The following is an 11,716-nucleotide window of genomic DNA, read 5'->3' as shown; positions in this document are numbered from 1 at the left end:
CCTCAGGTGACGTGTCACTGAGTTTCCACTGTGTTTTTAACTGTTCTATTTACAGATGCAAGAAGAATTAATTGTTAAGTTTGTGTATCTTTAGATTAGCAAAAGATAAGTTTTGCATTTTACTAGTGACAATATTTTAAAATTCAAGAGAGTTATGCTATTGAAGGTTATTGAAATGGTACGACCTTTATATCCTCTATATCTGTCTCTTGGTTTTCATGATTTATTCAGTTTACTTTAAAAATAAATCCCTCGAGCTTAAAAGGGATGAAATATTTTCTTTTGAATATACATGTGCACCTACACACATGTGTTTGGGGACCACAGATACCTTTAAAATTGGATGTAAAACTGGAGGAATCTTAAAAGATTTTGTTTATTATTTTATTGGTCGAGGAAGGCAGAATTGCCCTGGTTGCTGGGCTAAAGAACTGTTATGATCTGTTTTCTGTGCTGACTGGAGTTACATAATGATATTCTACTGCTTCTTGGGGTGATGTGTTTTTTTTTATTCTTATTTACTGTAAATGTACTGGGAACATAAAAGTTTCCTGACAGCCCCTTTGATTTATTTTTCCACCCCTTGTTTTGCTGCTGAAGATCATCTTGAAGTACCAAATGTAGGGAAGGCACAAGCCGCTTCAGCTGCAGGTGGGCTACCTGGGCATATGTTTTAATAGAACTCGGTGAAGGAAAGTACCTGCAAAGCAAATGTGATACAAACTGTAATGAATCTGCTGGGTCAGTCGGGTTTAGAGGCTGTTATCTGGTGGTGTGTTTTTCTCATTTTAATTGCATAACATATGGACATATACAAGCTGTATGTGTCCGATACAATACCAAATACTTTCGCAGTCATCAGTGAGCCTACTGTTACGCATTAGTTTATAGATGACATACACAGAAAAAGCATTTTGAACATTTCTGCATTCAAACTCATGGTTCTGTGTTGTCTCCTTTTTGGGGGAGCACGCGTTATATATGTCATGCCAGCACTAACAGTGTCAGTGAAAAGAGAATCCATTCATACTAAAGGGATTGGTTTGCCATGCAACTGGCGCTGCACAACCTGCAGTATCATATTAGTGATGTCCAGTGAAGTTGGAGCTTGGGATTTCCTCTTCATGGGCTGCCACCGACATTTATAAAGATGTGACTTTGCTGAGCGCTCTGGAGCAATATCTGCTTCCCAGTATTTACTTCTAATTTGTTCACTGTTTTTCTGTGATGCAAGCTGTATTGTCAAAGACAATCTGTGTTAAGGATTTTCCCATTTAATGCTATAGTGACATTTTTGTCTAAAAATGGAGAAATATCACCAATTAAAAATCTCCAAAAGTATCATGGGTAAATTCCTGTACTTAGATAATCTATTAATGCAACAGCACTTACTGCAAAATATTAATGTTTCATTCTTATGTTTTTGAGTAATTAGACTGTCCATATTGTTTGTAGCAATATTTTACCAAAGAAACTGACACTTTAAAATTGGGGCTCTTATAATCGGGGAAGCTAATTTTTCATTTTTTTGTATGTTTTTAAGCATAGAGCACTTTTAGTTGTCTCTGTATTTGATGTTAAGTATGTCCATACTTAGTTAACTGCAGCATCAGTGTTGGCATCTTCACTATGGGGCTGAAGAAACACCACCTCCGAGTAGATTGGTGCTACTGGTGCTATGGAGAGCTGAACGCAGTCCTGTGCAGATATAGCAGGCTGGATCACTGGTTGCAGATGCTCTACTGTGCTGAATATGGATGCTGGTTATTTGTCGTCAGCCCGGTACATTATTATCAAATTCTGTTTTCCTAGTGATCCCTTACCACATGATTTCTCTTTATTCTTTTTGCTTGAAGCAAAATGTAGTCTGTCCCGGGTGCTGCCACTTTGCAACCCTGAAACCGAGGTTTTGGGGGGATGGGAAAGGAGCTCTGCTGACAGGCTATTAATATAATATTTGCTATTGCGATGATTTTGCATTACCTCCCACTGAGCAAAGCATGGAGTAGCATTAGCGTTGCCTTGTCTGCTCATCGCTTCAGCAAGAGGAAAAATCCTCTATAGCAGACTATGCTGCGTGTGTCAGGAAGTTAAAAATATGCCACGGCTCTAAAACCCTATTTCAGATTATATTTTACTGTAACCAGCCAGGATCAAATTCACCATCAAGTGGCGTTTACTTAGAAATATCACACTCTAACTCTACAACTGAAGCTTTAAGTTATCAAACGCACGTTTGCTTGTGATGGTGAAAATTCACACTAGTGTGCAGCATGGGAAGGTGTTTGCTTTGTTTCTGCAGCTCATGAAGTGAACTGATGGGATATCTGTGCTACAGCAAGAGAATAAGTACAGAGAATTTTAACTGTTAACTCTCACCAGTCTGACTGGTTTATTGAGCACAAAATGGGGGATGGGCAAATAGATGAAAGGTGCTTGATGACATTTTGTTCAGTACTAATGATTATTGACTTTGCTAGATGCCATTAGCAAAACAGGTGTGTTCATTTTTGAATTGTTATTGTTTTCAGTTGCTGTTGATTTGGGAAATATAAATACGTTTTATACTTTGACATGTTTGATAATATTGTATTTGAAGGTAGCTGAAGAGTCGGTATTATTAGCTGCTGTAAATTGCAGTGTCTTGCAGAGATGTAGCTGTGTGCAACGTGTCTAAGTAAAAAAGGAAAATAAGGCGAGTGATTGCGCTAGGAATGGAAAACACTGACCTAGTAGAACGTGATTTTAAGTTTGGACCTGCAAAACATGCATGGCAAAAGTTCATGGGTTGAGAAATTATATGACTCCTTGTGGTCTCTTGGCCTCTTGGTCTGCTTTGATATATTACTTGGCACTGGAAAAATAATTTAAAAGAAAAAAAGTAATGTGTCAATTTGCAGCTGAGTGTTTTGTTCTGTTATCAGTTGCGTAACAACTCACAGTATTTCCATGGTTCTCTGCATTGGTAGAAATGCAGGACAGTTTTGATTGAAGGAATTCCTGTTGTCTTTCTGAGAAAGGGATGAAAAAGAATGTAAAACATCCTCAGACTGTGATAAAACACTGTTTGGTGAGTGGAATCCAAAACCCTAGCAGGGAAAATAAAGCAGCTCCGGAACTTTCCTGTGGGATGATAAGGAGTCTGCTCTCAAAGTAGTGCCTTCTATCTTACTGTCCAGATGTTGGTGTTATGGCAGTAGATGTTGGGCCTTCTCAAGAATATCCCACTGCGTGTTGTTGCCATGCAACAGATGTCAGCAGAGAGGAAGTCTGACAAAATGGTCCCTGATGTGATAAGTGTGTATAAAGCAAAGGTGTGTCATTGAATTCCTCCATGAGGAGAAAACATCACCCACTGATGTTCCTTAACACTTCCTGAGTGTTGATGAAGATCAAACAGTGTATGTGAGCACACAAGTGATGGGTGGTGCATTTCAGTAGTGGTAACAGTGATGTGAAAGACAAGCCACATTCCGAGCAGCCATACACAGCTGTCACACCTTGAAATGAAGAGCGTCTCGATCTGTTCATCAGCACAAACCAGCAGCTGAGTTGAAAAATAGTGTTTTATAAGCTGAGCATTTACCCTATGGAAATAAATAACAGGCGTTATTTTTGGAGTGTCCTATTCATATATATTCATTCCATAGTTATTCATCTTTAATTAGGGGTTATGAATATCGTGTTGTTTTGGTTTTTTTTTTTTAACAGTGCTAGTTACCTCCTTGTCTTGAAAAGGGTTTCCCCCATTATGTGCTTAGTGGTATGTGAGATGATGGTGCTTATTCTCTAGACTGAAGGGTTTGAACACTAACTATCCTCATTCTCAGTCTTATTGTAGTGGGGAAGCTTCAAATGCAAAAGAACTTGTAAGGTCTTGTACTTTTTATGTCAGAGTTGAAATTTTGAGTCATTTGGGTGGTGTACTCAGATGCAATATTTGGTAGCATGTAAAACACAGACAAGCAGCCCATTTTATTTCAAGATCACTTCACCGTCCAACCATTAGATTGAATCTCCAGTGCATTACAAAGTCAGCAGAAAGAATTTTCTTCCTTCTTCTCGTGAAATCACAGTCTGCATTAAAGAAACAAATGACAAAATATATACCCATATGTATTTAGGCATTTAGGCACGTAAAATTAAATGCTGAGCTAATATGCTCCTGTGCATGCAAGACTGCCAAATCCATGAAATTTGGCACTCAAGAGAGAGAAGCTTAGGTGGGATATGGATTAATGTTCCCCATTGATAGCTTTGAAAAGAAAAACTGTGTTATGTGAAAGCATTACACTTGAGTCTCAGTTAAAAATGAATAGAAGCCAATGAAATTGTTCATTGCAAAAGTGGTACAGTAAGGTCAAAAGGGCTGCAGGGAGGTACAGAGCTACCTGAAGTGTTTATGCAGAGACTACTGATTTCTAGATGATCTTGTATATTCAGAAGAGGTAATATTAAAGGAAATAAATAGTTTGCTTTATGATTTAAAAAATGTAAAGTGCAACCACAAGGAGTTTGCTTGGTCTGGGGAAACTTAGTATGTTGAGAATGCAGGGAATTTGGTGCAAGTTTCTGCTTAGGTGGTATGCTGATATTAACCGATGGGCTTTGCCAAGAGGCAGGTTTGGCTTATGGCTCTTCAGAGCAACTTCCTACGTGGTCTGCTGAGACAGTCCAAGAGTTATGTGACTTTTACACTAACAGATACAAAACTAAGCTAACCCTCCAAAACAGTCAGTTGAGGAAGCTCTTCCTCTTTATTTACAAGGATGATTTACATAAAACTGTTTGGTGGTGGTGGATCAGAACTGATGATTGATGTGTGAGTGTGGAAGGCTGGGTAGAAACCTATTTATTTTTAAATGTATTTGAGTATCTTATTTGTATCTCAGGATATTGCAGTAAGTTATCTGAGATTTTCTAATTTTTAATCTGAATGTTAAGAAAACTGCTTGAGGTGAAGCAGTAATTCTTATTGAAACTGATTTTGAGTCACTGATGCACATATGTGCATCTCTAATGCTAATAGTGAAAATATCTGGGCTTGAAATATAATGAATTGCTCTTATAGGGCAGATACTACAAAACAATTACATAACCATTCTTAATGTGTTGGGTTGATTGGTTTTTTAGTATGTAGCAAGTAATGAGTATACACACTTTAAAGCCTTCAAGTCAGTAGAAGCCCTACAAAGTTTCTAATTTCTTTGGATTCCCCCTGCCCCCCCTCCAAAAAAAGAGAGAGAGAGAGCAGTCATTGTCCTGTTTATGTTTGATACCTGGTGCTGAAAGATCACTTGCTTCTTTCATTTAGGTGAATTTTCAATATCCTATTCTGCAATGTTATATGGCAGTGTCATTATTGTGTTTTTCCAGAGGCTCCTCTCCATCAGTGTTCTTATATAAGCTGATAAATTCCCAAATAAGAATTATTGCCCTAGCACTCTCAGCCTGTGATTTCTCCTTCTCCCGTGTCTCTGCATAAGTATAAAGAAATGTTAATGAATACTAGAATCTTTTCTATCACTACACATCTTGGTTTTGTCTCTTTTCATGTGTGAGCTCAGCAGCAATACACACGCTGTATTTTAACCAGCAGTATTGTGCACTTGATGAAGCTCTCTGCTGACTTTATAATGCAGGAGGTTAGACTAGATGATCTTACTGGTCCCTCCTGGCCTTAAATCCTTGGAATTAAATTGTAACCTCATGTGGGAAAGATCTCTGTAAAAATACCTTATTTATGCATGCTTGGAATTTCAATAGTGCTTGGTTTGGTTAGAAAGCGAATTAGAAATGGCTGAAGTGACTGAGTCCCCATCCCTGGAGATGTTCAAGAAGTGCCTGGGTGTTGTACAAGGGGGCATGACTTAGTGAGGAAATAGTGGTGGTAGGTAGACATTGGACTGGATGATCTTGGAGATCTTTTCCAGCCTTGGTGATTTTGTAATTCTAAGTGTGTTCGTTTGAAAAGTAAAATCATAAAGACAATAGTGCTGTGTTCAAGTGGCCTTGTCCTTTCTGTGTGATCTTTTTAACGTGCAGTAGAAGTTAGTCATGTGGAAAACAAGAGATCATAGAGAGAGAGAGCTAGATGCTATTTCTGTTATTTCTTATTGTTCTTAAATAAATGCTGTTGTTTAACAGGAGACATATCTCTGGGAAAATTAACGGTGTAATTATTACTGAAGCTATAGTTAAGAGACAAAAGTGATGCCGTATAGCTGTCACTGAAGATCTCTACCTACAGTTCTGCCTTCCATTTATGGTGACATAAAGGCGATGAAAAGCAAAAATGTTCTTAGTTGAATTTTTCTTTCATTTTCTGTTGCAACTGCTTTCATATCTGAAGTGAGTTGACTGAGATATTAGGAGACCTGAGGTCACACTGATCTTAGGTTGGATGTGATTATGTGCTGCATTCTGCAGTTAGCTCATCAGAAAGAAGAGCTGCAAGGAGAGATTTAAAATGTCTGCAGAACAGAATTTGTTTTATAGCATGCATTTAAAAAGGCTTGTACTTTGTGTTGAGTGCTTAGTTTTCACTGTTTGAAGAGAAGGTTGCTTGATCAGTCACGTAAACTACCAGTACTGTTGTAGCTGTGAACATCTATAAATATAAGTGATGCATGTGTATTAGTACTCAAAGGACTGTCTGGACATTTTGAAGTTTAAATAAGCGGTCATTGAAGATTTCACTGGTTCATTAGGAAATCTTACAGTAGTTGTTTGTTTTCTGTTGTGGGGGGAGGAGCATCAAACTGTACTGAGTTCCATCCCCAGCACTCTCATCCTCCTTGCATTTATGAGGACTGGGAATCTTCATTTGTGTTTTATTTAAGGAGCTCTAATACAATTCAGTCAATGAAAAGCAACTTATTTTCTGCCATGTCACTTAAAATTTGGAATGCTAATTGTGCAGAAAATACCTTGCTGTGGTTTTTTGAGAGTATAATGTTGTCATTATAATTATCATCTACTGCTACTGTTATTATAATCATAATTCATTAGCCATACGAGTACCAACTGCATTGTGTGTTTCTGTCATCAGAGCATTAAAGAGGATGAATTTGTTTCTGGACTTGTTTATATATATATATATAACTTGCAGAGTTAATTTGAGAAGTGCATAGTAAGGCTGGAAAATATTTGTAGTTTAATTTTTCCCATATACAGATAGAATGGTTAAACTGGTTCTTACATCTTCAGTTTTTTTCTATTGTAATAAAGTGTTGGTTTGAATGTGTGTGTTCCTGACAGCTGACCTCCCCCCTGTCCTGTGTAGAACCTATTTGTTAAGTCTTCATCAGGTGGAAATGACCAGTTTGGATGGTTGTTTATTTTCTCATTGCAGTGATAGCTGAAGTCTTGAGGAATATCTGATTTTACAAGACTGTTCAGCCAATTTGTATCTTTGTGCCTATTTTTAAAATGATGTGCTCCCACATGTATCTCAGGAGCCACCCATGTATCCCCTACTGTGTGTAACTCCTGATGCTGCATTACCAATTGCTGTTTCCTAACTGTCATCCCTGGAATGTCAGCAAATCAAGTGCTTTCTTTTCCTTCAGAGTTTCAGATTTGAAAGTGGTGGTGTGTTTTTTTTCCCCTCTTTGGTTGGATTTCTTCCCAGTGATTCCCCTCCCCCTCTTCTTTAGTTTACAGACTTCTCCAGTGCTTTTTTTTCCCCTGTGCTGATTGCAGAAACACCCACCTTTCTGTGGTTTTAGTAGAGCCTTTCATGCTCTTTTCTCTGTACCAGCCCTCTAACCAGATATTTAGGCCAATTATTCTGTTCAGTTTCATTATTCTGCTCCCACAACTACAGTAATAGCCCACTTGAAAGATCACTTGGCTTCTTTTACTGTTGAGACTGCTTGCTAGTTCCCAGAATGGCATCTTCACATCCTCTGATCTTCTGTTTCTTTTTTTTTTTCCTTCTAGAGTTTTATTTAAATTAAAAAGGGGTGAGGGTTAAAAGGAAAACCACACACATAAATGAGAGGAAGGAGGAAAAGGAAATAAAAAGCAGTCCAGATATCAAATACATGCTTTCAAAAGGGGAAATTCCAACACTGGTAGTTTGCAAGAGACACCGAATATCAATCACAGGAATAAAAATCCCATTAAGATTGCCAGAGCAAGCATTGCCTGCTCTTTGTTTTGCAAAGTATGATTTTTACTTACAGTTATAAAATGGCACCCAGAAAACCTTTACTTCTGTTTTGTCTGTGCACATTCAAATTATACGAGCTTTCACTTCAAAATATGTTTGTTAAATGAATGTTTTAATATGGTGTAGGGACATTTTATACCACCATGTTCATATCTCACAGATTATACATATATTTAAATTTAACTTCACACTTTTCTGTCTCCCTTTATCTTCTCTTTTTCTTCTATTTTCATCATTAATACGTGAAAGTATTTTGCCTCTTCATCGCTTGGTAAAAATTTTGAAGGTACACCAAAATATTTAATGCTTACACCCTGTAGGACAATTACCATCAGATGAGAATTTTAAGACTGGATCTTACTCATTATATCTTGTTAAACATCCATTTATAGCATATGTAGATTCTGTTGTCCTTAATATTGAAATTGTTTATCTAAGATGAAAATTGTGCTTTGTAGTTGAACAATAGAGTAATCTGTTAAATAGATTTGCATGCAACTTGCTCATACCTGTTCCAGCTTTTTTCTCTCTTTCTGTAACAAGCTAGTTTGTTTTCCCAGTTGTGCAGCAAAATGCAGGTGACTTCAGGTAGGAATCTTTTTTTCTTAATTATTGTATCAAACAGTGAAAGAGTACCATATGCTTCTAAAGAGGAAATCAAAAACCATACCTTTTCAGTCTTATAAATAGCAAGAATATGCATCTGGGGAGAACTATACAGCTCACTGCCATTTTTGCAGACAGTATGAATGTAAAAGGTGCTTAAATGGTCAGATATTACTTGCCGTAGGTCTCTTAGTTGCCCTTACATTCAGAAGGTTTTAGTTTCTGCCTGCCACTGTGTAAAAATACATTACTGACAACACCGGTGTTACTTGCAGAGATGAGGATCAACCACATGTAGAAGAGTTCGTAATGTGTGGTGCTCTGTGCTGAGATGAGCTGATGTTCTTTCCCAGTCTACTTCCTAATGAACAGGTGCCTTGTACTACTATGGTTGCCTTTCTTGTTATCACCTCAGAGAGGCTAATGATTAAACGGGTACTACTCAAGGTCAGGGATAAATTACATACCCAGGAGAGTGTGAACAAAAATTGCATTGCTTTTCTCTGTACTGTATCAATGCAGATGAAAGAGGACCTCACTTATCAGAGCTGTCAGTCCAGCACCTTTCACAGCCATTCAGCTCATTTAAAGAAAATCCTGAGAATTCTGAATTTAATTGTTCTAATATATACAATCATATGGTGAAAAGGTTCTCTATAATGAGGGGGCTGTTATAAAGTGCATATGGCAAACTGCTTCTATATTCAGAAGGAAGAACTTTTGCTCATTTATTTTTAGTGATACAATGAGCTAGACAACAGGATACGGGCCATGTTTATACTTTCATGCAAGTACCAAAAAATACATTTTGTTTTTGGAAATGTATTCAGATAAAAGGTCTTTTCTCCCATTTCCTTTGCATTGTGGAAGCTTAATCTCCCAATGTACAATGCTGTTTTGAGATCAGAGAGATTATGACTGAGGGGCTGCGCACCTAAAATAATTTTGTGAATCTGTGCGTACATTCTTTGAAGTAAGAGGTGATTTGTGGTAAGAAGTGAGAGCAGGGCCCAGGCTTCGAGCTGCTTTATAACCCCATTTATAACTCATTTTTGTTAAAATAGCATTAATTGTCCCAGGTAACACCAGTCCATTACAGAGTGGTACACAGCCTCACAGGTGGCACCTGGTGGGGCGGCCATTTTGTGAGCGGCTGTGTCTGCTGGGGCCTTACCTCACAATGGCGGCCGCCTTACCTCACAGTGGCGGCTGCCTCACCTCACAGCGGTGGCCACACAACTGGTTACACCTTCCCACTGATGCCTAGTAAAGTTAGCTCCAGTTTCTACTTAACTAACTTTGAGGTGGAGAGCTTTCCTAAGCTAATCCTTAACCTGAAAATGTGGATGCAAAGAAGAGAAAAGGTGAGGAATACAGTGTCACATGGGATGAAACTTTACAGCCTGTTGGGCAAGAGCAGAACTTACCTCAGGTGCCTGATGAACGTAAATGGGCCTCTGTTAATCAGGAAGCAGGTTAAACTCACTGCTTTCTCCGACATGAAACTGTTGTTTCTGTCACCACTTATAAAATAGCAAAAGCCTTTGAATTCATTATTATGATGAAATTCTTCAATGGCACATTTAACATAATTTTGATGGAGAAATTAGACTTGAACTGATGTTGACTGGACCTCTGCTAGAAATACCAACATACTAATATATGCTAGTACTTTAATTTTTACTTGTTATTAATTACCCAAGATTCAGAAGATTGCTATGGACAGAACTTCAATTGCAGACTTCTAACTTAGCAATATAAAGGTAAAAATACATATATGACGGAGGAAGAAAAAGAACAAAAATTGAAAGAAAACAAGCAAAAAGGAATGTCTCTAGTCTGCTTCCTTCTCAGACTCTATGGCTAAAGTCAGCTGAGAAAGTTTTGTATTGAAGGACATGGGAAAAGACCTGTGGCAGTGGAATGGGAAAGAAGCTCTATCATGTAAGATGTATTGCAAAACTGAGCCTTAGGGCTACAGCTTTTGGTACATTACAGAGGCAGCAGCTAAACCTTGTATTGCAGGTTGCTGCATGGAGTTGAAAGCAATGCTGTGAGTTCTTGTTTGTCCTGTTCAGATTCCTAGACTGAATTCAGAAGTGAGATTTTAGAAAAGTATCTTTATGTTTTATAGGATTTTAAATATCCTTATATATTTACATAAAGCTAATATAGTCTAGTGTATATGTGTATAGCTTTCATTTTTATATCTTGATGTTAACTTTGCTAGAGAGACAAACAAAACTAAACATGGGTTATATTAGAAATGAACACTTTATCCATGGGAGAAACATGTTGCTTAAGACCAAAACCTTACTATTTTTGTGGATGTGCCTGACTGTTACATAAGGAGTGAACAGTATTGCAGGTTTTAGGGTGCTAATTTGTTTTGTTTAAGATAGTTGAACATTATTCTTTCTTCAAAAAGCTGCTGGCCTTCTAACAACTCAAAACCTTTCCCAATTCATTGTTTTGCTTTTCAGTATTTTTCAACAACTTTATTTATGGTTTGAATATTTTGTCTGATCAAGTGTGCTTATCTGCCAAATATAGTGAATATATTGTGAATATAGCATATTGCTATGGTTCATATAGTCAAAATAGAACAGGAAGGAAAAGAATATAGTTTGTTCCCCAGTGTCTGCAGCATAATGATGGAGCTATTGGTTTCAGTGTGAAAACTCATGACATTAAAGACCTTCCACAGAATTTCCTTCTGGGTTGTTGAGAGCTGTTGTGTCTTGCTGTGGATTACATAGTCCCTAGGGATGTACAGAGTCACAGATGCGCTGTCAGTGCAGTGCTAGTTTTTTCTCTTGTTTAGTCATGGCAGGATTGGATTAATCCTATTTTTAGTCATTATAGTCAGAAATAACTTCTCTCTTGTTACCACTCCAATTCTCAAAAAACAAAATCTTAGACAAAACCTTGTCC

At 37.6% G+C, this 11,716-nt stretch overlaps 1 long non-coding RNA gene across 13 annotated transcripts in view; it reads left to right on the top strand.

Annotated features, from left to right (window-relative positions):
- The window catches only part of LOC107318221, a 228,497-nt gene that overhangs the window by 4,959 nt on the left and 211,822 nt on the right, over window positions 1–11,716 (top strand). For 4 of the 13 annotated variants that reach the window (XR_004308323.1, XR_004308321.1, XR_004308319.1 and 1 more), the window contains exon 1: window positions 9,990–10,146. The exons of 3 other annotated variants lie outside the window; for them this stretch is intronic. This is a non-coding gene — a long non-coding RNA (uncharacterized LOC107318221). Of the gene's footprint in view, window positions 1–9,988; window positions 10,147–11,716 lie in introns of those variants that run through there. 6 more of the 13 variants (XR_004308316.1, XR_004308322.1, XR_004308325.1 and 3 more) reach the window with 3 other exon arrangements.

This window comes from Coturnix japonica, chromosome 9, assembly GCF_001577835.2.
Source record: "Coturnix japonica isolate 7356 chromosome 9, Coturnix japonica 2.1, whole genome shotgun sequence".
Lineage (NCBI taxonomy): Eukaryota > Metazoa > Chordata > Aves > Galliformes > Phasianidae > Coturnix > Coturnix japonica.
Note: the sequence above shows the minus strand (reverse complement) of the source record. Positions and strands in the feature narration are given on the sequence as shown.